Source organism: Mustela lutreola, chromosome 13 (genome assembly GCF_030435805.1).
Source record: "Mustela lutreola isolate mMusLut2 chromosome 13, mMusLut2.pri, whole genome shotgun sequence".
NCBI classification, from domain to species: domain Eukaryota; kingdom Metazoa; phylum Chordata; class Mammalia; order Carnivora; family Mustelidae; genus Mustela; species Mustela lutreola.
This window is the reverse complement of record NC_081302.1, coordinates 61,425,706-61,452,509: the sequence shown is the minus strand read 5'-3', so window position 1 is coordinate 61,452,509 and position 26,804 is coordinate 61,425,706. Positions and strand designations below refer to the sequence as shown.

The following is a 26,804-nucleotide window of genomic DNA, read 5'->3' as shown; positions in this document are numbered from 1 at the left end:
AATTTTATGTCTCCTTTTATCTTTCCAATGGCTATTATATATTATCAGTCTCTTTCTAGCAAGTCTTGTGATTTCAGTCCCTGAAGGTTCTGCTCTTCTTCTTTCCTTCAAGGTAGAATCACTGAAAGGAAAAGAGATTCTATTTAAATTCCCTTTTTCTAGTCAATCAGGAGTTCCTTATTCACCTAGCAATACTTCTCTATAGTGTGTGAAGAGAAGTATTTTGTGTTTTGTGTAGGATAGTGGGAAAAGGATAAGACAAGATGAGGGCTGGGGAAAATACCAAGAGGCTGTAATGCAATGCAATATAAGAGCCTAGAATACGAACTTGACAATTAAGAGTGTGGGTTAAATGGGCAGTTTTAAAAATGAAAAGAGACATATCTGAAGCACACAATAAAGAACAACTATAACAAGTAACAAGTTTAACCCCTGTTTACCTATGGGAGGATAAGAAAAGAAGGAAATGAATGTAAGATTTTAAGTTTGAAGGTCTGAAAATTTGTGTTGTCAATAAGAATAGCCAAGAAATTTGAAAGAAATAGCTTGAAGGAAAAAAATGAACTTAATGTCAGATCTAAATGAGATGTCACCAGAATATAGAGGACTTAGACTTTCTTGATAAGCCACTGGACCTATTGATGTACACGTGTAAGTAGGCACCATATAGAAACTGATTGAAACTCTATGGACTAATGAGGAAATACAATGAAGAAGATCAAATGGTTATGTATGAACTTTGTAAGGTGAGGTATCAATTTCAAAGAAGGTAATCTAGTTTTGGAACTCTTTCCTTCAGGGCAGACAAAGCTGTCTTTTATTAAACATCATCTCTTCATTTTGACTGACCCTTAGTAAGTGAGAATAACAAAACAAATGAATAAAGTTGAAAGACTAATTTTTTTTTGGATTATCTCACTGGAAAATCTGGATTTTTTTGTTAAACATTTATTACTGGGGCACCTTGGTGGCTCAGTGGGTTAAAGCCTTTGCCTTTGGCTCAGATCATGATCTTAGGGGCCTGGGATCGAACCCCGCATCGGGCTCTCTGCTCAGCGGGGAGCCTGCTTCCTCCTCTATCTCTTTCTGCCTCTGTGCCTACTTGTGATCTCTATCAAATAAATAAATAAAATCTAAAAAAAAAAAAAAAAAAGATTTATTATCTGAGAGAGAGTGCACACACACAAGAGAGGGAGGGTGGGAGTGGTAGGGGTGGGGAGGCAGAGGGAGAGGGAGAAAGAGAATTTAAAGCAGACTTCCAGCTGAGTGGGGAGCCTGATGCTGGGCTCCATCTCAGGACTCCAAAATCACAACCTAAGACAAAATCAAGAGTCGACACTTAACCAATTGATCCACCCAAGCAACCCTGGAAGTTTTGATTTTTAACTGAATATCTTCCTAGCCAATTCATATGAATTATGTGCCTTAAGATACAACAAGCAAAACAAATGTCTGCAACTTTTCTTTGACTGTATACTTTCCTATGAAGGCTATGGCTTTAAAAATATAGAATTTTTTCTATAAGTTAATTTATAAAATTAATATTATTATAAATTATACAATTTTATTATAATTACTATATTATTATATAGTAATTTATTATAATTATTAATATTTTATAAATTATAAAAATAATAAAATTTACATCAGCATTTAAGTCATTCAAACTAGTTAGCTGTTAAATATGGAGTTTGTTTTATATAAAACTGTCAGAGTGAACATGAATTTCCATTCCCAAAGCAAATCTGTTATGGAACCACATAAATAGAAATTCACCTTTAAAGAAGACTCAATTATAAAATGCACTAGGCTACATATTTCTTTAAATAGAAAAGGATCAAACTTGATACTCCCTGAACTAACAGTTTTTAGAATCTATTTGATATTTTCTGTACACAGATCACATGAAAATAATTTCAGCATTTCATCATTATCTAAACTGGCTTTAGATTTCTATATTTATGTAGAAGTACCTTCATAGTAGCTAGCAGTGGAACATTTAGTAGAGTACTTTCTGTATGTTTTACACTACGTTAAGTGCTCCAATATTTACTATCTCATTTAATTAACATTCACAACTCAATTAAATATTACTAACCCAGGGGCGCCTGGGTGGCTCAGTGGATTAAGCCGCTGCCTTCGGCTCAGGTCATGATCTCAGGGTCCTGGGATCGAGTCCCGCATCGGGCTCTCTGCTCAGCAGGGATCCTGCTTCCCTCTCTCTCTCTCTGCCTGCCTCTCTGTTTGCTTGTGATCTCTGTCTGTCAAATCAACAAATAAAAAATCTTTTATAAATAAATAAATAAATAAATAAATAAATATTACTAACCCATTTCACAGATAGGCAAAACTGAAGCCCAAGTTAAGTTATATCTGCAATGTAACCTAGTTGGTAAGTGGGCAGAGCTAGGATTTGAGTTCAGATGTGTCTTGATTCCAATGTCACTTTTCATAATACCCTTTGCCTCCAAAATTCACCTAAAAACATTTTTATTATAAAAGTTTTATGTCTGTTGAATTCATTCAGTATAATGGAATACTTTTTTTTTTCTTGTTTACTCTCATGACTTTAACCAAGAAAATCTTCTTGGGTGCCACTTGGACCACATATCAAACCATATCTCCCAGATTAGTAACCATTATCTAACACACACACACAGGAAATGAAGATTTCATGGAAAAGTTAAAAAAAAATCCTCCTGTTCAATTTTAGGGATATAGGGATATATACACATCTATTTAATTCTACTTATAGAAGTGCATAGATAAATTACTGGCTTTAATATTAGCCTGAAAAAATCATCCAAAGTCACAGATTCAGTTTCTTAGTTTCAACAGACACAGCTATACTATGAATACTGAAAAGAGAATTGTCAAGACAAAGCAACAAATAATTCTTGAGTTCTTACTTGCTTATCAGCGTAAAACATTTTCTAATCTATAGTCAACAAACATGCCAGACAGCTCTATTAAGTGGTAAAAGGGGTATGGAAGAAGTGGATCACATAGTTTGAGATCTTAGTTATCTCTAGTATTATACCATCAGTCCTGCTATTGAACCACTGAATGGAAGCAATCTAGTATAGAAGAGTGTATATTTTGGAGTAGAACAAATCTGAGTTTAAATCTTTACATTACTTATAAATTCTGTGATCCAGAAAAAGTTACTGCCTTTGTGGGTCATAATTCTTTCATTTTGTAACCTGGAACTAAAACTCTGCAAAAGAAGAGACTTCCCAGGTTCAAATCTCAGCTCCGTTGTGCAGAAATTGTGACTTAATACCTCCTTTTCCTCATCTGTAAAATGAGGGTAATAAAAGTCCCCATACCTCAAAGAGTTGCAAGGATTTAACACCTTAAAATACTTAAAGTACATGTAATAGAGCTTGGCACATAGGAAATGATATATTTACATATACTGTAATTCTTAAAGTACCTACCTAGTTCTTGCCCCTTGGTATATTTCTAATAAATGTTAATTCTTTTTTATATTTCAACTGAAATTCTTTTCTTTTCTTTTCTAAGATTTTATTTTTCAGTAATCTCTATACCCAATGTGGGGCTCAAATTTACAACCCCAAAACCAAGAGTCATGTGCTCTACTGATTGAGCCAGCCAGGCACCCCTCCTTTATTTTCTAGATACATTTTTCAGTGTATTAAGCTAAGGTATAACTGATATTCAATAAATTGCATATATATAAGGTGTATAATTGATAACTTTAAACATGTATAGAATTGATTGAGAATACAATTGATAAATGTTAACATGTATATCTCTGTCAAACCATCACCAGAATAAGAAGTGAATATATCTATCAACCCTAAGAATTTCCCCTGCCATTTTATAATCCTCTCCCAGCACTTCTCTCTCCAGGCAACCAATGATCTCTCAGCCCTTTGTCCCAATAGATCTGTTTGCATTTTCTAGAATTTTATATTTTCCTCCTTCGCTCACAATATTGTTTTGAAATTAATCATGCTGGTGCACAGAACAATAGTTCATTACCTTTTTATTGCTGAGTAGTATTCCATTATATGAATATATCACAATTTATCCATTTGTCTGTTGGTGACATTTGAGTTTTTTCAAATTGGAGACTGTTAAATATAAAGCTACTATGAATATTCATGTACAGATCTCTGTAGAAACATGCTGTCTTTTCTTGTGGAATTACCTACAATGAAATGGATCATATATTGGTGTAAGTTTAACTTTTCAAGAAACTGCAAAACTGTTTCCAAACGGATTGTATTATTTTAGATTCCTATAAGGAGTGTATAAAGTTCTAATTTCTCCAAATCCTTAACAACACTTTTCATTTTAGATGTTCTAATAGATGTGTATAATTTTTTTTTTTTTTTTGGTATATGGATATCCACTTGTTCCATCATGGTTTTACAGTATGTTTCCCTAAAGACTAATGAGGTTAATAAAGTTGAACATCTTTTCATATGCTTATTTGCTATATGGGTTATCTTCCTATTGAAATTACTATTCAAGTCTTTTGCCTATTTTTTGAGACTTTTGTTTTCTCATTGTTGAGTTTTGAGAGTTTGTTACATTCTTTTACTTTTTAATCTTTATTTTTTCATGATCTCTATACCCAATGTGAGGCTTGAACTCATGACCCCCAAGATCAAGTGTCACATGCTCTTGCAACTCAGACAACCAGGCACCATGAAAGTATGTTACATTCTTTTTTTTTTTTTTTTTTAAGATTTTATTTATTTATTTGACAGAGAAATCACAAGTAGATGGAGAGGCAGACAGAGAGAGAGAGAGAGGGAAGCAGGCTCCCTGCTGAGCAGAGAGCCCGATGCGGGACTCGATCCCAGGACTCTGAGATCATGACCTGAGCCGAAGGCAGCGGCTTAACCCACTGAGCCACCCAGGCGCCCCAGTATGTTACATTCTTGATAGAAATCCTTTATTACATGTTTCTGTCAGGCTGGAGCTTGTCTTCTTTAGCAGTGTATTTTAAAAAACAGAAGTCTGTAAAAATTTGATTAAGTCCAGTTTTTCAATTTGTTCATTTATGGATTATACTTTTGATGTCACATTTAAGAAATCTTTGTCTTAATTCAGAGTCACAAAAATTTTCTTACATTTTCTCTAGAAGTTTAATAGTAATGTTAGGTTTTACGTTTAGGTCTGTGATCAATTTTGAGTACATTTTTGTACATTGATTTATGAATCAAATTCCTATTTTTATAGGTGGATATCCAGTTCTTCCAAGTACAATGTATTTTTTTTTAATTATTCTTTCTTCACTGAATTATCTTTGTACTTTGCCAAAAATCTGTTATCATTATATGTGTGGTTCTATGTCCAGACTCTATATTCTGTTCCATCAATCTATTTGTCTATTCTTTTTTATATATACATTTTTAAAGATTTTATTTATTTATATGAGAGAGTGTGAGAGAAAGAACACAAGAGCAGGGTGAGGGGCAGGAGAAGCAGACTACCCACTGAACAAGGAGCCCGTCGTGTGGCTCGATCCCGGGACTCCGGGATCATGATCATGACCTGAGCAGAAGGCAGACGCTTAACAGACTGAGACACCCAGGTGCCCCTATTAGTCTATTCTTAATTAATACCACTCTGTTTTGATTACTGTAGATATTTAATAAGTCTTGAAATCAGGTAGTATCAGCCCTCCAACTGTTCTTCTTGTCAAAGTTAATTATTCTGGCTATTATAGGTCTTCACATTTCTATATGAATTTTAGAATCAGCTTATCTTTTTTATTTTTTTTTAAACTTACTGGGATTTTGGTTTGTGTTGAACCTATAAATCAATTTAAGGAGCTGGCATGTTAATATGAATGCATTGAGCCAGGTAAATCTCTCGGTTATTTAAGTTGTCTTTACTTCCTCTCAACACTATGCTGTTTTTAATGTATGGATCTTTCATGCCTTTTATCAGATTTATTCCTAAATATTTCATATTTTTTATGCTATTGTAAGTGCTGCATTTTCGGTTGTTTGTTGCTAGAACATAGAAATACAGATGATTATTGTACATTGATCTTGTATCCTGCAGTTTTGCTAAATTCACCTGTTACTTCTAGTAGCTTTTTGTAGATTCCACCAAGTGGAACAGATGGATAATTATGTCAGTTTTATTTCTTCCTTTCCAATCTGAATGTATTTTTTTCTTTTCTTGCCTGACTACACTGGCAGGACCTCCAATGTTGAATAAAAGCAAAAAGAACATGGGCACCTGGGTGACTCAATTTTTCTGTCCAAGTCTTGATTTCAACTCAGGTCATGATTTCAGAGTTACAGGATCCAGCCTAGTGTTGAGCTCTGTGCTCAGCATGAAGTCTACTTGGGATTCTCCCTCTCCCTGTGCCCCTCATCCCACTCACACTCTAGATGGATGGATGGATGGATGGATGGATGAAAGAAATCTTAAAAAACAAAGTGGTAAGAGCAGACATCATAATGTTGTTCCTGATCTTGGGGGACAAGCATGAAGTCTTTTACCAGAGATTATCTGTAGGCTTTCTGTAGATGTACTTTATCTGGTTGAAGTACCCTTCCATTACTAGTTTGCTGAGTTTTTAGAGAATGAATATCGGGTTTTGTCAGATGTTTTTTCTGCATCTATTGAGATGATCGGTTTTTCTTTTTTAGATTAATTTGGTGAGTTGCAATGATTAATTTTTGAATGTTAAACCAGTCCTGTATTCTTGGGATAAATAGCACCCAATAAATAATATTATCTTTTATGTATAGTTGGATTTGATCTGATAAAATTTTGTCTAGAATTTTTTACATCTGTGTTCATAAGGGAAAGTGGCCTGAGTTTTCTTTTCTTGGGTATCAGGGCAGTGCTGGCCTCAAAGAACAAACCTGAAAGTATTCCTCTCTTCGCTTTTCTGGAAGAGTTTGTGCGATTGGTATTTTTTTCTCTAAATGTTGGAAGGATTCACCAGTTAAGTCCTGTGGACCAGAACTTTTCTTTATGGGAATGTTTTAAACTAAAAATTCAATTTTTTGCTGGGGCACCGAATGGCTCCATTGATATAAGCGTCTGCCTTCGGCTCAAGTCATATCTCAGGGTCCTGGGATCAAGCCCTGCATCAGGGTCCTTGCTCAGCAGGGAGCCTGCTTCTCCCTCTCCCACTCCCCCTGCTTGCTCTCACTCTCTTTCTCTCTCTGTCTTACAAATGGATAAATAAAATCTTAAAAATAAAAAATAAACAAAAATTCAGTTTTTTGGAAATGGATATGTGACCATTCAGTTTATCTCTTTCTTCTTAAGTTAGCTTTGGTAATTTCTGTCTTCCAAGGAACTTGGTCATTTCATCTGAGTTGTTAAAAATTTTTGCCTGAAGTTGTTCATAATATTCCCTTATTATCCTTGAAGTATCTGTAGAATTTGTAATGATGGCACCTCTCTCATTCCTGATAAGTATCTTCTCTCTCTCTCTCTCTCTTTTTTTTTTTCCTAACCAGTCTGGCTAAAGGTTTATCAATTCTGCTCATCCCAAACAACCAGGTTTTGATAACATATTCTTAATTGATCTTTGCTTTGTATTTCATTGATTTCCACTTTGACCTTTATTTCATTTCCTTTGGTTGTGTTTAATTTGCTTTTCTGTTCTAATTTCTTTTTTTTTATTTTAAATATGTTATTTATTTATTTGACAGACAGAGATCACAAGTAGGTAGAGAGGCAGGCGGAGAGAGAGAGAGAAGGGAAGCAGGCTCCCTGCTGAGCAGAGAGCCTGATGCGGGGCTCGATCCCAGGACCCCGAGACCATGACCTGAGCCAAAGGCAGAGAGAGGCCTAACCCACTGAGCCATCCAGGCGCCCCTCTGTTCTAATTTCTTAAGGTGGAAGTTGAGGTCATTGCTTTGAGACTTTAATTTTTTAACATAGGCATTTCATTTATGTATTCTGATATATTGTATTTTTATTTTCCCTCAGGTCAAAATACTTTGTAATTTCACTTTGGATTTCTTCTTTAATCAGTGGGTTATGTAGAAGCATGTGATTTTGTTTCCAGATAATCAGGGATTTTCCAATTAGGTTTCTGTTATTGATTTCTAATTTAATTCCACTGTGGTCGGAGGACATATTTCTCATGACTTAAATCCTCTAAAATGTATTGAGACATATTTTATAGTCTAAAACAGAGACTGGCAAAATTCTTTAAAGGGTCAGACAGTAAATATTTTAAACTTTGTGGGTCACATACAGTTTCTCCTGTCACATATTTTTTTCCTTTTTATAAGAAACCTCTCAAAATGCAAAAACCATCTTTAGTTTATAGGCCGTACAAAACCAGGCTAGATTTGGCTTCACAATCAATAGTTTGCTAACCCCAGCCAAGAATATGGTCCCTCTGGGTAAAAGTTTCATGTACTCTATTTAAAGAGAAAGTATATTCTACTGTTAGTAGAATGTTATTAAAGTTGGGTAATATTGGTGGATAGTGTTGATTTTACTATATCCTCGCTATGTTCTTTTTTTTTTTTTTTTTTTTTTTTTTTTTAAAGATTTATCCATTTATTTGACAGAGAGAGAGATCACAAGTAGGCAGAGAGGCAGGCAGAGAGAGGAAGGGAAGCAGGCTCCCTGCTGAGCAGAGAGCCCGATGTGGGACTCGATCCCAGGACCCTGAGATCATGACCTGAGCCGAAGGCAGCGGCTTAACCCACTGAGCCACCCAGGCGCCCCTCCTCGCTATGTTCTTATCCTAGCAACTACTGAAGGGGAATATTAAAATCTCTGACTATAATTGTAGATGTGTCTGTTTCTCCTTACAGTTCTATCAGATCTTGCTCTACATATTTTGGACCTTTTTATTTGGGGCATAAACATTTAGGATTGTTACATCCTCCTGATTAACTGATCCCTTTATTTATAAAATGACCTTCTTTTACCCTGGTAATATTCTTTGCTCTGAAATCTTACTTTGTTTCTGTTATGTTAATACAGCCCCACTAGTTTTTTTTTTTACTAATGTCAGCATCAGCATGGTATATCTTTTTCCATCCTTTCATTCTTACCATTCTTAAAGTGTGTTGAGTCTTGCTTTCTAGCCAATCTGACAATCTCTACCCTTTGATTAGGGTTTTTTAGGTCATTTACATTTAATGTGATTATTGATATAATTAGATTTAGGTGTCTCATCTTGCTATTTTCTATTTGTTCATTTGTTCTTTGTTCCCTCTGTTGTTCCTTTTTTTCTTTATCTGCCTTCTTTTGGATTACTTTATTATTCCATTCTTTTCTTTGTTGGCTTATTACCTATAACAGTTGTTTTATTATTCTACTGGTTGCTTCAGGGTTTATGGTCTACATAGTTATCACAGTCTGCTTTCAAGTGAATTTATACCACTTAAGATATAATAAAAGAACCTTATAATATCTTATTTCTATTTTTCTCCTCCTGGTTTTCATGCTATTGTTGGCATATATTTACTAATGCATGTTGTAAACCCCATAATACATTGCTATTACTTTTGTTTAAACAGTTGATTAGCTTAAAAGAGAATTAAATGTAAAAAGAGCTTAAACATTTACCCTGCAGTTACCTTTTCCAGTGTTCATCATTCCTTTATGTAGATCTGGATTTCCATCTAATATTATTTCCCTTCCATCTGGATTACTTTCTTTAACATCTTTTGTAGTGCAGTCTATTGGCAATGATATTAAATTATCATTTCAGAGTCTTTGAAACACTCTCAGGTTCAAAGTAAGTAATCATCAATTAATCTACTCCCTACCATACACTACTATAAATAGCCTGGGCTAAAGAGAAAACCGAAAAGGAGCATATTGTACAACCATCAAATAGCCTAGAACATTGCTCTGAAAGTCCAGTTTGAGACAAAGGAAACTTATAGTATGCCAGGGTGCTAAAAGCTACTGAATAAAACATAAGGCATCTTCTTAGATATTAATTTTACTCAGGGATTTTGAAAAAATTTATAAGTATTGTATTTATACTAAACATAGAACTATTATATATAATGCAACATTTATATTAAATTTCAGACAAAACAAGAAACTTAAGAAAATCCTAGTTTGGGGGATGCCTGGGTAGCTCGGTTGGTTGGGCAGCTGCCTTCAGCGCAGGTCACGATCCCAGCGTCCTGGGATCAAGTCCCACATCCAGCTCCTTGCTCGGCGGGGAGCCTGCTTCTCCCTCTGCCTCTGCCTGTGCTCATTCTCTCTGACAAATAAATAAATAAATAAAATCTTAAAAAAAGAAAGAAAAAGAAAACCCTAGTTTGGGATCAAGCTTCTAGGGCACTTTTTTCACTTTTCTGTAGTATGAACTACACTTTTGTGAAAAAGTTCGAGAAGCTGTGAACTTGATGATTATTCATGATTTACTAAAACCTCCCCTAAAATTGGATACTGTCAACAAATGTAGGTTATTCATAGAGTTTTTAAAATTTAATTATAATATGCATTTATGAATTGACCACTATATCCTATTATTCAGGTTATGAATCATTTCTTATTGTGCTCATGAAAACTACACTTAATTCCAAGTTTTTAAAATACCCATCATTATTCTTGTAAAGGGCTTTTACTTACCAATTCTCACTTTGTGGCTATCAGCATGCCTATATCATTAAGTACCTACAACACTGTCCAATTTCCTGATTCCCATGCAGGATAGAATAGCTAATACACATTAATATGCCTGTTAGAAATCAGCCAAAAACAAGAAAAATAGGCTGGCTATAAGATCTTACTGGAAAATCCACTTGTAAGTCTGCATCCTAAGGAAAAAAAGCAAAAATGTAGTTATTAGATTGTCCATTTACAAACAGAAAATCATATATATAATGTACCCCCAATAAGAAACTGCTTAAATTATGGTATATACTTATTCTATATGGAATACCTACTCAGCCATTAAAGGATATTAGAGCTGAATATTTATTACTGGGATGAACAACTAACAGGTATGAAAATGTAATAAAAGGGGGTTAACAGTGGTTAATTCTGGGTTTGGGTTATTAATTTTTTTCTACATCTTGTTCATCTTGTTGTATATTCTTTAGTAGCAACTGCATATAACAACAAACACCCAAAGTTTCCAAAAATACTAATACAATATGAATACTTATTCAAAATGAAGAGGTCATCATTTGTCTATCCATTAATCAACAATTATTTGCACTATTAAATAAGGCAAGTCCTTGTCCTCATGACTATTGATTTCTGAGGGCAAAAAGGACATATTCAGCAATCTTGGAAATTTATTATTCCTCTTTTTCATTCTCATTACTTAATTGCCCAGTCATTCCCTCCCTTATTTATAGAGGACTTTGGCACCCGACTTCCAGTATCTGCATTTCCTGCCATCATGTGCCACTTCAGTGTCCCCATGGACAACCCATCCAACAACCTTGAACTCTGACTCCAGCAGCTTACTATCACTTCATTCAGTGATCCATACCCAGACCCATACTCTCAATCTTTGATCACTAGGAAATTGTTCCACAGCCTTAGACTTCAATACTATTGTTCTCAGACAACAATCACTTATTGTTCCCCATTTTTTCACTCCCTTATTCCCATAACACCTGCTTTCTTATTTTAGCCTCTATTCCTAAAGTATTCACTTTTTTTTTTTTTCAAACCACAATCTTCAGCATGGCTTCATATCTTTTCCTGTCTAGCTTAGTTTCCCAGGTACATTAGTCTCTCTTTATAATAACTTTGCCCCCTGGTTAATTCCATCTCCCATTCCTTAGAGCATATATTTTTATGCCACTTTACTACAGTTCAAATGTGCTACTTCACCTACACCCTTTTCTTTAACATCTTCTTTATTAGAAAAAAAACGTCAAAACTATAAGCTATGAACCTCTTGTTGAACCTCTAACCTTCTTGTTCCACATTTACAAGTTATACATGTAACTATCTTTTACTTACTTTCTTCTAATCTCAGGGAGGAGTATCCTATCTCTTTCTCCAGGTCAATTTCTTTACTGCTCCCTTGATCCCACATTCCCTCATCTCCTACAGATCTTTCTTTACCTTTATCCCTCTTGTCTTTAATCTCTTTTCTTTCTCTTCTGCTGTCTCTACCCACATTTTATAAACAGTAAACTCTCTTCACTGGAGAATCTCCTCCTCAATTCTACAAACTATTCTCTATAGTGAGCTGTTATTCCTGTTTTGAAGAAGAAATAAAAAGCCTTGAAATAATATAAATCTATTGTAACTTTTCTCAATTTAAAGTAATTTTCAGGATGCCTGGGTGGCTCGGTTGGTTAAGCATCTGCCTTTGGCTCACAGGATCCCAGGGTCCTGGGATCGAGTCAGTCATCGGGCTCCCTGGCTTCTCCCTTCTTGCCTGCTGCTTCTCCTGCTTGTACACTCTCTTGCAGGCAAATAAATAAATAAATAAATAAGATATTTTAAAAAATAAATAAAATACTTTTCAACCCAGCACACAATTCTGCCATCATCAACACAATGAAAATATTCTGGCAAACATTACAATGACAAAATTGCCAAATTCTATTATCTTTTTCAATTTACTTGACCTGTCTGTATCTTCTGATCCTCCTGACTCCTTTTTTCCTGAGTCCTCCCATTGGCTTCTAGAACACTGAGCTCTGTTGGTGCTCCCTTCCACCCTTCTGTGATTTACACTTAATTTTTTTTTCTGCCTTCTGTTACTTTGCCCATTTACTAATGTTGGTTTTCATTTCCTCTCACTATATTCAGTTTCTATGAGTAACAGTATCCAATTCCCTAAAAATTTCAACTACTACCTTTTTAGTGATATTTGCTTCAAGCTCCAACCTTTCTCCCAAGCCTCAGATGCACATGCTGAGCTCCCTACTGAACTTCCCTATATGGATATCCCAGTGACAATTTTCCATATTCAATATGTCTTCATTGAGTTTCTCATCACCTTCCTCTTACCCAGTTTTCTATTCCACATCCTTATACACACATACTCATAAGCCAAAATCCCTGTTCTTCTCCATTTGCCTCTGTCCTGGTTAATTTTACCCCTATTGTACTCTACAGCCAAGACAGGAACTAGAAAGTCATTCTAGATTCTTCCTTATCTCTAGCCCATCCATTACTACCCTAGTCCAGAATCTTATTATTTGCCCCCATGACTGTGAAACCATGTGAAACTACTTCCATTTACTTAAGAAGTAATTATTATTATATATAATAACATGTGATAATAATAGAGCACATTTTACATTTCCCCTAGTATTTAAATTAAGAAATTACAAACATGTTACCATATTAGCAAACCATAAAGGCTTACACAGAAGCATAAATAGCCTCCACTATTCCCAGAGATCAGAAACCTTGTTCATTCCCCCATGCCAAAGTTTTTAGCACACAGCAGTTACTGCTTTACTATCTGTTCACTTTTGAATAAGGTAAACATGGCACACTTAAAGGTAATCATAATAATCATTAAGCTGCATATTAAAAGTTAAATAAATAGTAGGATTCATATTAAGTTTATATAACAAGATATAACTTTATAACTTGTTAGTTCACCAGAATTTCTTTAAAACATATACTACACACATACCTATAAACATATATCACATTAGGAATTAGATAAACTAACAAAGTTTTCCCTATAAACTGAGCTTCCTTTCATATCCTATTCTACTGTTTTAAACAGCACTCAACCTATCCATGCTTCCAAAATTATGAAAGTGAACGCACCCCCATAGCCACCCTTGTAGTAAAGTTAGTGTGGCACAGGTAGAACAGAGGGGTCCCACTGCCTCCCCAAATCTTTTCCACTTTGCTTTCTGATGCCTGGAAGATGGAACCATCTATTCCACAAGATACAAACTGCAATTTTCCTGAAGAAGAAAAACCAAGTATAATATATAATAATGCTAAATGAATAAAATTCAATAATACTGAGAAACAAAAGACAGAGTCTTCCTTTGTCAGTTGGGAAAAGAGAGTAAAGTAGGATATTGTTAAGGGACCTTCAGAAACAATGCCTCGCAAATCATTCCTGATTTTTTTCAATATTGTTTAATGCCCATGTATTTTATAACTGGGGGGATGTTCAAAAGTGAGTCCACAGGTCTAGTGTCAAGGGCAAATAGAAGTATTTTTACATCAAGTTATTTATAAGAAGCTTTGAACTCTATCATAATTAACAACTGTATTAACATTTTTTATATCTAAAGGGTTAAATTTTAGGAACTTTCAATTTTACATTCCTTTCCTTTTAAAGGAAGTATGTGTATAAATAAAGGTCAATGGGGAGGATTATTAGGTTTGGTCATATGCTAAAAGAATTTCTTGTCAGGGGGCATCTGGGTGGCTCAGTGGGTTAAAGCCTCTGCCTTCAGCTCAGGTCATGATCCCAGAGTCCTGGAATCAAGCCCCACACTGGGCTCTCTGCTCAGTGGAGAGCCTGCTTCCCCTCCTTTCTCTCTGCCTGCCTGTCTGCCTATTTGTGATCTCTGTCAAATAAATAAATAGAATCTTTAAAAAAAAAAAAAAAAAGAATTTGTCAGGAAAAGTTTTGTATCCATCATAATATATTAGTAGTTTTCCAGTTTATTAAAAATATTGCAGTTAAGTCACATGAGCTTTTGGTTGTTTCGCTAATGGCATAAATATCTTATTGTTAAAGAAAACCCTGGGGCGCTTGGGTGGCTCAGTGGGTTGAGCCGCTGCCTTCGGCTCAGGTCATGATCTCAGGGTCCTGAGATCGAGTCCCGCATCAGGCTCTCTGCTCAGCAGGGAACCTGCTTCCCTCTCTCTCTCTCTGCCTGCCTCTCCGACTACTTGTGATTTCTCTCTGTCAAATAAATAAATAAATAATCTAAAAAAAATAGAAAACCCTATGCTTATAAAATACATTCTCCCAAAAGGGGAAAAAATTAGTATGTATGATACTTCAAACCACTTATTTTTCTTTAATAGTTTCCTTAAAATTATGTATATGTATTGTATATACCATCCTGGGCTCAGTGGATCAAAAGTTAATAGAATAGGGTCATCAAGTAAATTACATGTTAACAGCAAAAATTAAAGGACTTAAATTCAAAACATAGGGCCTAATCCTGTGATGAAAAGTGAGGAAAAAGTGTTCCCACAAGAGGTGTAAACTGTTCACCTATTTAAAATAAATTACTTCTTCAGAGCTGCCTTAAAAAGTTAATTTGTTTTAAACACATAAGCATTTCTATGCCAGAAAAGAATGTGTTACATTTTATTCTCATTTCCCTATAGACTTGTGCTACATGGAAGAAATAATTTTTTACACATGAAGAATTGAAATATAGCATGAAGTTCAACTGTCATAGAGAACTCATCACACATTGAGAACTCATCACACATAATCGTATCTCCTAGAGACCAGAGGGTCTCAATTTTACTTCTGTTTACTAAAAATAAATAAGAAATGAATGATAATAGATTCCTGGTTCATTGTCCTCAACTTTCAGGACAAGGCTTGCCCCAAGTCAACAAAGTCTCTGAGAAGGTCATGAGTTACAACTTTTAAAAGTTTTTACTCAATGTGAAGTTTATTATATTAAAACCCTTCAATTTTCTTTTGATAAAGGATCAATAGATCCATTTCTATTATTTACCAGTCCTTTTTATTATCTGAGATTAAACTGTTTCCCAAATACAAACATTTTAATGGCTAGGACAAAAAGTTAACTAACACTGGGTGTATTTCAGACCATATATGGTATATGATTTACTGTTCTGGGTGTGTCACTTTTTGAGAGGGGCCCTAATAAAATGGCGCATAACCGGAAGAAAGCCAAGATGGTGAAGGGTTTAAAATCATAAGGATGTTTGGGGGGCAGGGATTCAGTTGCCTTCATGGTTGAAGATAATAGTGATCTTATTTATTTATTTATTAAAATATTTTATTTATTTATTTGACAGAGAGAAATACAGCAAGAGAGGGAACACAAGCAAGGGGAATGGGCAAGGGAGAAGCAGGCCTCCCGCTGAGCAGGGAGCCCAACTAGGGATCAATCCCAGGACTCTGGGATCAAGACCTGAGCAGAAGGCAGAGGCTTAATGACTGAGCCACCCCGGTGCCCCTATATTTATGTTTTTAAGCTTCTGTATTTTTTTAGTAATCTCTACATCCAACATGTAGAACTCACAACCCTGAGATCAAGGGTCTTGTACTCCTCCAACTGAGCCAGCCAAGTGCCCCAATAGTGGTCATATTTAAAAGGTTATCACACATAGATGGGAATAAATTTATTCTCAGTAGCTGCATGGGGTACTTTGAAAATGGGTAGCAGTTGTAAAGGACATGTTTTAACTATAAGATTCTATGACTTCAAACCTATTATTTTTAAAAACAACATTCCAAAACATTGTATTCAATATTTCATCTAAAGACAGCATAGCATGTTCACACGAATTCTTTAGAAAGTAGATAACTGCAATCAGTGGGTTTATCCTTTTCCTGGTATCCTTATTGGTAAAGAGAGTGAGGGGAACTCATACTTCTTCAATAAATATTAACCATTATTAACTGTAATTGAATTTTATTTATTTATTTATTTATTTTTAAAGATTTTATTTATTTATTTGTCAGAGAGAGAGTGAGAGCAAGCACAGGCAGACAGAGTGGAAGGCAGAGGCAGAGGGAGAAGCAGGCTCCCTGCGGAGCAAGGAGCCCGATGTGGGACTCGATCCCAGGACGCTGGGATCATGACCTGAGCCGAAGGCAGCTGCTTAACCAACTGAGCCACCCAGGCGTCCCTGTAATTGAATTTTAGATCAGCCTTATAATATGTGCTCAAGACTATATAAGTAAAACTGTTCTTCATATGGGGAGAAAACCCCTTATACTTCTCTAACCGTAAATCAGAATTGAAAATGCAATGTATGAATCTGTTCTGACTGCTTCCATAATACTCACTCATAATACTATTTTTAATTGAAATAAATTTATATTAGCCTAATTTTCTTAAACATTACAAGAACTTTAAGTATATAGATCATTCCTACCTAAGCTATAATAGGATATGTCTGATTTGCTAAATCATTCTACATTTAATTTGTATCTTCTTGGGACTAAAACTCTGACTTCCTGGTAAAAAATGCCAACTCAAGCAAGTTAGAGTTACCATGCCAGGCACTGAAATTAATTATCAGAGCCCCAAAAAGAGGTGATCTTACAGACATATAACCCAGAATCAAATTACACATAACTTAATTCTTCCATGTACCACTAAGATTATAGCTAATTTTCATCACTACTTAGTTCATTTTCCATATTTCTGGATACCTTAAGATCATCCAGTTGGATTTTCCATCTCTCAAGTTCTACAACTAAAGTCATGCTAACAACTGGGATCTAATTTTTTATGAACGAGAGAAACAAATACTTTAAAAAATAGATTTATAAGAATTACGTGATCCATCAGTCCATCAACACCCTCCAGTCTCTCTTTTTTTTTTAACATCCTCCAGTCTCTTAACAAGGTCCTCAATTACTGATTTTAAAAAAGTAAATCGATAAAAATGGGATAGATGGTGAAAACTTAAAATTACTTTCACTTTCAGGTTTTGCTTTTTCAAATATTCATTAAATTTTTAATGTATTTGTTTTCCTTCTTTTGTTAACTGTGTATTTGTTAATTGTTCTATTTTTCTTATAGACTTATCTCTTTGTTCATTGAGTATATTAACCCATTATTTGCTTTATAAGTTGAAAAATATTTTTCAGTTTGTCATGTATCTTTTGTATTAATAGTGAATTTTTTCCTGTGTATTTATTTTTTGTGTAGCTACCAGACAATGTTCTCTGGGATTCTGTGTTGAACCTCTTTATAACTCCACATACATTGGTGACCTCATCCAAGCCCATAGTTTAAATGACCATCTATAATTGGTCAACTAGTAAATCTATAGACAACATGCAAACCAGACCTTTCTCCTAAATTCCAGACTTGTAAATCAAAATCCAATCCTGCTATCTAGTTATCTGTAAGTAAAGATGGGGAGGATGTACTTAACCCACCAGGCATCTCAAAACCAATATATCAAACCTGTTCTAGTTTCTGTATCTCAGGAAATGGCATCCATTGCCACTCAGGTGCCCACACCAGAAACCTAGGAGTCCCATGACATATCTCCTCCTCTCTTCTCCATAAACAGAGCCTCCTAAACCTTCTCTGTAGTCTTACCTTCCAACTTTTTCCATCTTTACTTACTCTGCTCTAGCCACATGGGCATTGAATTTACCAGTCCTTCCTGCTCAGGATGTTAACATATACTCTCTCTTTGCTTAGAATGTTCTTCCTTTCTTTTTGGCCTAGCTAATTCCTAAGTCTTAGCTTAAACCGTTCCACCTTAGGAAGGCCTTAGTTAAACCTCCAGTGTTAGGTCTCCATAGTGTATGCTTTCAATGCATCTGTGTTCTTCTGGTACAGTACTTACCACAGTTGTAATCTGTAAAACTATTAACTTAAACATTGTTTCTCTCATGAGACTATACCACAACAGGAGGAGCCATGACTAATATGCTCGTACCTTGAACAATACCTGACACTTTGTGCTAGTTACCTGGAAATACCTACATATTAATACTGAGTAAATTCAATCCCTTTGTACTTGATTTCACTCGCATTTCTACTTCTTTAGTTCAAGCACTCTTTATTGCTAGACTGGATAACTACAATAGCCTCTGAAGGACTCAACCATTACTCTCACATTTTTTCATCTATTCTTCAGTATCCTTGGATTTTGGGGGGTTTTTTTGTTGTTGCTGCTTTTGTTGTTAAGATTTTACTTATTTATTTGTCACAGAGAGAGAGAGAGCACAACTAAGGTGAGTGACAGGCAGAGGGAGAAGCAGGCTCCCTGCTGAGCAAGGAGCCGAATGCAGGACTTGATCCCAGGACCCTGGGAACATGAGTGGAGCCGAAGGCATACATTTAACCAACTGAGCCACCCCAGCATTCCTCCAGCATCCAATATCTTACTCACTGGTTTGAGATTTTTCAAGTGCATTTTATAAAGGTGACATCCAAGACCCTTCACGGTTACCTCTATCCATTTGATTAGGCTAAACCTCCTCAACTCCTCCAAAGTCATGTAGCAACAAATCATATAAACTACCTGAATTTTCTTGAACATGCAGGTTCTTCCTGACTTCTGTTTTCTTACAATGAAATGATTATATTTAAAATGCTTTCTATGGCCTATGTCTACTCTCTTTCACACTCGAATAACCTTAGTCCCTTTAGGTTCCATCAAGATACCTCTCAAGATACAGCTCTACTGGGGTACCTGGGTGGTTCAGGGGGTTAAGCTTCTGCCTTCAGCTCAGTTCATGATCTCAGGGTCCTGGGATCGAGCCCTACATCAAGCTCTCTGCTTGGTGGGGAGCCTAATTCTCCCTTTCTGCCTACGTGTGATCCCTCTTTCTGTGTCAAATAAATAAATAAAATCTTAAAAAACAATAAAAAAAGATATAGCTCTACTCCTAAAAAGCTTTTCTGAGCCACTTATTCCTAATCTGGTTTAAACACTCTTTGTCTATTATTTCTCTAATTGTCATTTTTAGATAATTTCTCTATCTTTCATTAGACTTTCAGTTTCTTCCCAGCAGGGACTACCTATTTTTCATCTCTATATATCCAACCCTGGTTTGGGCTTTGGTAATTGTTTGATTAAATGTGTTTGCCAAAACATATCAAACCCATCAAAACATACCTACCTACAGGAACTGGTATTCCCACCTCTGGGAAATCTTCTAATAAATAAGCAAATAAATAAGAAAGTTAGTTAGAAAAGGTATATGCATAAAAATGTTCACTTCAGAATTATTTTTAATAGCAAAATACTGGAAACAACCTAAATGTCCAGCAATAGAAGAGTGGTAGAATCTGCTGAATGACATGTAGCAGAGCAATTTAGAATGAAGATTATAAAATGATATAGTAACTCACAGATGCTAACAACATGTTGAGTGGAAAAAGATAAAACTGATTTCACACTATGACCCTTTAAAATTTATATGTATAGACACTGACTAAAAAAGAACATGAAAATTGTATGAGTGGCTTGTGTGTGGATTGTGATTTTGTTGCCTTTATTAAGAACTTTGTAAATGTTGCTATGGCGTCTTCTCAGTTATAATGATAATGAAGCCCATATCATTAATATATGTATGTAAGTGTATGCACATTTGTTTGTATGTAGGTTTTTGTTTGTATATATAAATATTCTGTATGTATGTATATATTTCTTAGTGCAGTCATATGAAAGATCCAAGAAGCAGAAACACTTCATTAGCATGAGCATACCTATCCTTGGTCTCTAATACCATTCTGTACTAACAGGAAACAGGACTCCTTAGAGAAAAGGCTAATTCCAGGGCTAGCGCAGAGTAAGCACAAGATGAACATGGAACATCTTATTATACCAGAAAATAAGGAAGTGCCAAAAAAAAAAAAAAAAAAAGAAATGATGTAGGCATATCACAAAGACACAGTACCCAAACTAAAAGTGCTCCCACTAGCTTAATCTGGGACTATTTAAATACCAAAATAATTAAATACAGACTTAAATATTTAGAGGTGAAAGGTCATGACATAACAACTTAGCTTCAAATGACTGATTTTAAAAAAGTGTACAGGGGCGCCAGGGTGGCTCAGTCATTGGGCATCTACCTTCAGCTCAGGTCATGATCCCAGGGTCCTGGGATTGAGCCCCACATCAGGCTCCCTGCTCTGCAGGAACCTGCTTCTCCCTCTCCCACTCCACCCTCTCTCCACTCCATCTATTGCTGTCTCTCTCTGTCAAACAAATAAAATCTTTAAAATAAATAAATAAATAAGTGTACAAAATTAAAGCTAGAACTCAAGAAAACAAAAATAAATACACAATGGAAAAATAGGAATTCATAAGTTAATGCAGACAATAAACAGAGAAGAAAGGGCTCTTTTTTTTTTTTTTTTAAGATTTTATTTATTTACTTGACAGAGATCACAAGCAGGCAGAGAGGCAGGCAGAAACAGAGAGGGGGGAAGCAGGCTCCGTGCTGAACAGAGGGCCTGATGTGGGGCTAGATCCCAGGACCCTGGGATCATGACCTGAGCCGAAGGCAGAGGCTTTAACCCACTGAGCCACCCAGGCGCCCCAAAAAAGGGCTCTTTGTTCACAGTGGAATGCTGTGGACTACTTGGTAGATGTGGAGAGAGTATTAGATTTGTTGAATCATTTTGCAATCATTATGGCAAAATTATATCAGCAATAATCAATGCTAAATTTAAACGGGGATTTTGATGATGAGCAGGATGTATCTTCAAATCTTTCCCCACAATTTGTTTTTTTAATACCAGGAAGAAAAAAAAAACAAAACAGTAACTATACAATGGAAAATTCAGGCCACATATGGACCAAGTGATCAAAGTAGTATCACCAAGGAGGGACAGATGGATCATGTGCTTCTGGAAGTGATACACTACACAGGACACAATACCACCTGTGCAATACTCCAGTTGAGAGTATATATAACCCCACTTTAATCATGAGGAAACATCAGACAAAAACAAAATAAGGAACGTTTTTTTAAAAAGAGTGGTGGAGGCATGCCCAGGTGGCTCCCACAGTTAATCCAGCTCAGGTCATGGTCTCAGAGTTGTAAGATCATCAGCCTTGGGCTCCATGCTCAGTGGGAGTCTGCTTCTCTCCCTCTCCCTCTGCCCCTCCTCCCACTCAGGCACTCCCCCCGCTCTCCCAAATAAATAACTCTTAAAAAAAAAAAAAGAAGAAGAAGTCCAATGGAGTAAAAAGCTATATTCTTTAAAAAGGTCAAGGTCATAAAAGATAAAGGCTGGAAATGTGCCAAAATAAAGGTAGCTAAAGAGTCATGACATCTAAATGTATTCCCTGACCCCAGACTGACTCCTGTACTGGAGGGGGAAATGCTAGTAAGGATCAAGCTACAATATGGTGATAGACTGAAGTATTATTTCAATGTAAATTTAACCCTAACCCTAATTGGTAGGAAATACTCTTAAGTATTCATGGGTGACAGGCCAAAATGTATGTAACTTAACCTCAAATGGTTCAGAAAAAAATGTACGGAAGCATACATGTATGTGGTAAGAGAGGGACCTTACACAAGAGCAAGTAAATGATAAGGAAGTTCTTTGAACTATCTTAATTTTTGTATTTTTTGATAAATTTTAAGTTATTTCCTTTTTTAAAGATTTATTTATTTGAGAGAGAGAGAGAGAGAGCGAGCATGTGCAAGTGTGGAGGGAGGGGCAAAAGGAGAGAATCTCAAGTAGATTCCCCATTGGATCCCAGGATCCCTGAGATCATGACCCTAGCCAAAATCATGAATGGGACTCTTAACCAACCAAGCCAATTTTAAGTACTTCTAAGTCAAAAGGTTTTTTAAGAATTAAGTCCACCTTGGAGAAACAAGACCAGTAAGAAAATAAAAGTTACTTTAAAACCCATCAAAGCAAACTTTTTTTTTTTTTTTTTTAAGATTTTATTTATTTGTTTGACAGAGAGAGCACAAGTAGGCAGAGAGGCAGGCGGTGGGCGGGGGAGGAGGGGCCTGGGGAGCAGGCTCCCCACCTAGCAGGGAGCCTGACCTATGTGGGGGTTGATCCCAGGACTCTGGGATCGTGACCCAAGCCAAAGGCAGAGGTTTAACCCACTGAGCCACCCCGGCGCCCAAACAAACTGTCTTTAAAACATTCTCCCATGTATACTAAGTTTTCAAGTTACTGTTCAAAATGTTTTCTTCAAGAGTCTTCATTCTTTTGTAAAAGATGAACAGACCTATAGCTTTCACAGTTTTATCTAAATAAGTTACTATGTTGAAGCCAACATTTCATCAGTTGTAGCTTACTCATTAGAAACAGCAGGTAGGAAAGAAAGCATTGAAATTACAAAACCTCTGTTCTCCACTCTACCCGTATTTACCATTCATGAGCTGGTGATTGCATTCCAGTCTCCAGGTAAAACCTCAGATTTTAAATTATAATTTCAGTTCTATTGTTATGACAAGTAGAGTGTGCAGAGACACAAATGGGGTAAGGAGTCGGGGTAGGGCTGATGAACTCTTCACCATGTTGAAGATGAAAGAGCGGAAAACTTCTGTCCTAATTGAGTACCTAAATAACTGACTTATTCATTAAGTACATAACTATGTGGAGTATTAAAGTTTGGAGGAGGTATTCTTACTAGTTTTTTACCTGTGAATTTGATAATTTGAAGTAAAAAGCACTTTTTTTCCCTTTAAAATTCAGCTCAATTATTTGCACCCCCTTGTGGTCAAATATAACTGGATTTTCAAAACATTTTTTCCAACTGGGCTTTTTGTTCAGGCATGGCAACCATGTTACTTGATTTTGTTTTCTCCCATTTTGGTGAATTGAGAAGATTTATGAAGGGTTTTTGGTTTATTGAATAGTATTTTAAACAAAACAGGGCTTAAATCTTCTAAAAGTAACCACCATGTAAACTTCAGTCTGCAAAATGGAGATGATTACACCAGCCTCAGGTGTTATTATGAGATTGAATTCAAGGGGAAATGCATATACATGCTTAGCTGACACATAGTAGGAACTCAGTAAATGTTACTTACCAACAACATCATCACTTTAGAATTCTCCTGACAGACTATATCTAAAAGGGGGCTAGATCAAAAATTTACCAGTTGGGGGCACCTGGGTGGCTCAGTGGGTTAAAGCCTCTGCCTTCGGCTCAGGTCACGATCTCAGGGTCTTGAAGCCTGCTTCCCCCTCTCTCTCTGCCTGCCTCTCTGCCTACTTGTGATCTGTCTCTGTCAAAGAAATAAATTAAAAAATCTTAAAAAAAAAAATTTACCAGTTCATTTAATTCAAGCACAATCATGCAAGTAAGTTCCTCAAATATACCACTTATTCCAGACTACCTCTAGCCAATTCTCACCACAGATACATTTTTAAGGAGCAAAGAATATGTATTTATGTCTGGATGATAGAAATTTGGACAGTTTTTACTTTATATTTTACTTTATATTTTAGATTGGCCTGATTTTCCCCTCCCCCCTTAATTTTAAAAATTAGAAAAAGCAAAACTATTCCATTTCCGTATGATACTCTTATGAAATGATAAGACAAATTAACATTCTTACTCATCTGGCAGAAATCATTACTCATATTTGGCAAAAATAATTTGTCAGGCTGATTTGTCATTTTAAGGGACTTTTGTTCTGTGTTGTTGTTTTTTTTAAAGAAAGATTTTATTTATTTATTTAACAGAGAGAGGCCCAGCAAGAGAGGGAACACAGGTAGGGGGTGGGAGAGGGAGAAGCAGGCTTCCTGCTGAGCAGGGAGTCTGATGTGGGGCTTGATCCCAGGACCCTGAGGCAAAGGCAGATGCTTAAGGACTGAGCCACCCAGGCGCCCCTTTAAGGGACTTCTGAATACAATAGCCTAACTCCTAATGGCGCTAACTTAAAACTTTTTAAGACACAAGAAGCTATTTTAAATGATCAGTGTTAATGGCGCACAATAACATTTACCAATACACCAAACACTTTTCAGATGCCTTTACTACATGTTAGCTCATTAACTTCCTTACAACAACCTCATGAGATGGTTACTCCTTTTCAAAAGATCAAAGTGAGAAAAAGTAACTCACATAGGATCACAAAGCTAGTTAGTAACAGAACTGAGTTCCAAAACCAGGCAGTTTGGTTCCAGAGTCCACACACCTAACCAATGCACAAAAGTACTATACAGATAGATAGATGTAAGACAAAATACTATTCTGCAATGTTATTTCTTGATAATCTCAAATTACTAAAACCCAGTTCTTTCCTAATTCTACTTAAGTAATGCAAATTATGCTAGCCTTCTCCCATTTCCTTACTTCTTAGTACGTCAGACATTTTGAATATCCATAGTCTTCTTTAACCCTCCTGTGTTTTAATATACTCCTACAGTTAAGGTTCATCACAAGTTTTGCAACAAAAACTGGGAAAAAATGTAGCAAGACCCCAGATTTCAAATTGTTGGATTCTTTAGAAAATGTATTTTAACTTGGAATCAGGAAAAAAGTAACCAAAAATAAACTTAAAATGTCATAATTTAGAATCAATGGCAGTGGTATTGTTTTCATTTTCATCTTAACTAGCCTGGTGGCGGGTAGGATAACGCTCCCAAGCATATGAATGATTCAAAGAGGTTTTTAAGGAAGGTGTTAAGATACTATTTTATTATCATTTATTGTCCTGTCTTAGCGTCCAGTTTTTGAAGGTAAGCACGGATTTGTCTAGGTCTTTTGCTTCTACTTACTAGTTATAAGATTTAGGGCCAAATTTCTTAATCTGAGTCTCGGGTGTCCTCATGTGTAAAATGACGATAATACCTTCTTAATGGGGTTGTTTTGAGCAGCAAACAGGATCAGTCCGTAAAGCATTTATTTACTACCGTGCCCGGCCAGAGTACAGTCAGTACGTGATCTCTATCTACTATTATTTTATTAATGTGTTGCACAGTGGAACCCCGTCTTTGATAGTTTCAGTTCCTTTTACCATCCTTAAAATACACACAAACACACTCACACACTCACACACACAAAGTGATGACCAATTTGGCCCATTTACCCCAAACAGAGCAAAACGTTTAAGAACAAGTGAGGCTGTAAGAGAAACTGGACTGGATGAAAGCACCGACTCAACAGGCAGCCTAGAACCGGGAGGTAGAGCTCCAACACACTTAAATAATCCCGAACGCCGGAGGCGCGCGCACGCACACACCGCACACACATCTCTCTCTCTCTCTCTCTGTCTCACACACACACACACACACACACACACAGAGTTGTTGAGCGGGGGAAACCACGCCTGTGTGAGTTCAGGTTGCATGGCACAGCGGGATACAAAGTGGCCCAAGTTCCAGAATCTGACAGATGGGGACTCATCCACGTGCTTGCTACCTGTGTCTCCTAAGGCACATTTCTTAGAAGTCTCTGAGCCTTGCTTTCCTGGTCTGCAAACCGATAATAATAACTGTACCTACCTCATAAAGTTGTTCTGAGGCTTAGGTGCAATAACTCCCGTAAAGCGTTGACATACAGCAAGTGCTCTACACACACACCAGGCTGTTTTAAGTACACGTGTATCCATACACAATTCCGTTGTTTAGGAGTTTAGACACTGGCAATAAAACGTTTCTTTTCGTCTAAGCTGCACCCTTATTTGTTTTCCTCGAACAGTAGAATAAATACCTATCGACTGACAAGTCGTCTATAGATGGACCTCTGGCCCACAGCCGCACGGTTCCTCCACGTCCGCGGCTGAGCAAAGGAGTTGCACGCACGCGCAAGAAAGGAGGCCGGAGGAGTGAGACTGAGGAAAAGAAGTGAGAGCGGCGAACAGCGACGATTCTGCGCATGTTCAAGGCGCGGATATTGGGGTAGGAGTTTGCGCATGAGCAGAAGTGTAGGGAAAGCCGGAGAAGGGTTTGGAGGCGGTATTGACAGCTGTGGAGGCAGCCCGCGTTCCCGGCATGCCCTGGGGCGGCGGGGTTGGCTCTAACGAATTTGAATGAGGAGCCTCAGCGCTTTCGGCGCCATTTTCGAGTGATGCCTGATCTCATCAATCTAGCGGGAGAGACGGGATAACCTGTCCGAGATTATAGCGCTACTAGGACTCCGCCGAAAAATCACTAAAAAAATCGCCAAAAATTACTTCGACCAAAGGGCAGTCCTTGGGGCTTCGCCAGGGTTGCCGCAGACGGTAAGAACCTGAAGAAGTAATAGCGGGACCTGGGAGGTGGCAGTGGTGGGACCGTCAGGCGTTG

General features: G+C 36.6%; 1 long non-coding RNA gene across 4 annotated transcripts in view; it reads right to left on the bottom strand.

Annotated features, from left to right (window-relative positions):
- The window catches only part of LOC131813741 (uncharacterized), a 41,281-nt gene extending 14,832 nt beyond the window's left edge, over positions 1-26,449 (bottom strand). The window contains exons 1-4 of one of the 4 annotated variants that reach the window (XR_009346930.1): positions 26,022-26,449; positions 19,706-19,741; positions 9,558-10,757; positions 4,009-4,177 (exon numbers count right to left, since the gene is read on the bottom strand). This is a non-coding gene — a long non-coding RNA (uncharacterized LOC131813741). Of the gene's footprint in view, positions 1-4,008; positions 4,178-9,546; positions 10,758-19,705; positions 19,742-26,021 lie in introns of all 4 variants that reach the window. The other 3 variants (XR_009346927.1, XR_009346928.1, XR_009346929.1) reach the window with 3 other exon arrangements.
- Between the last annotated feature and the right edge of the window lie 355 nt (positions 26,450-26,804).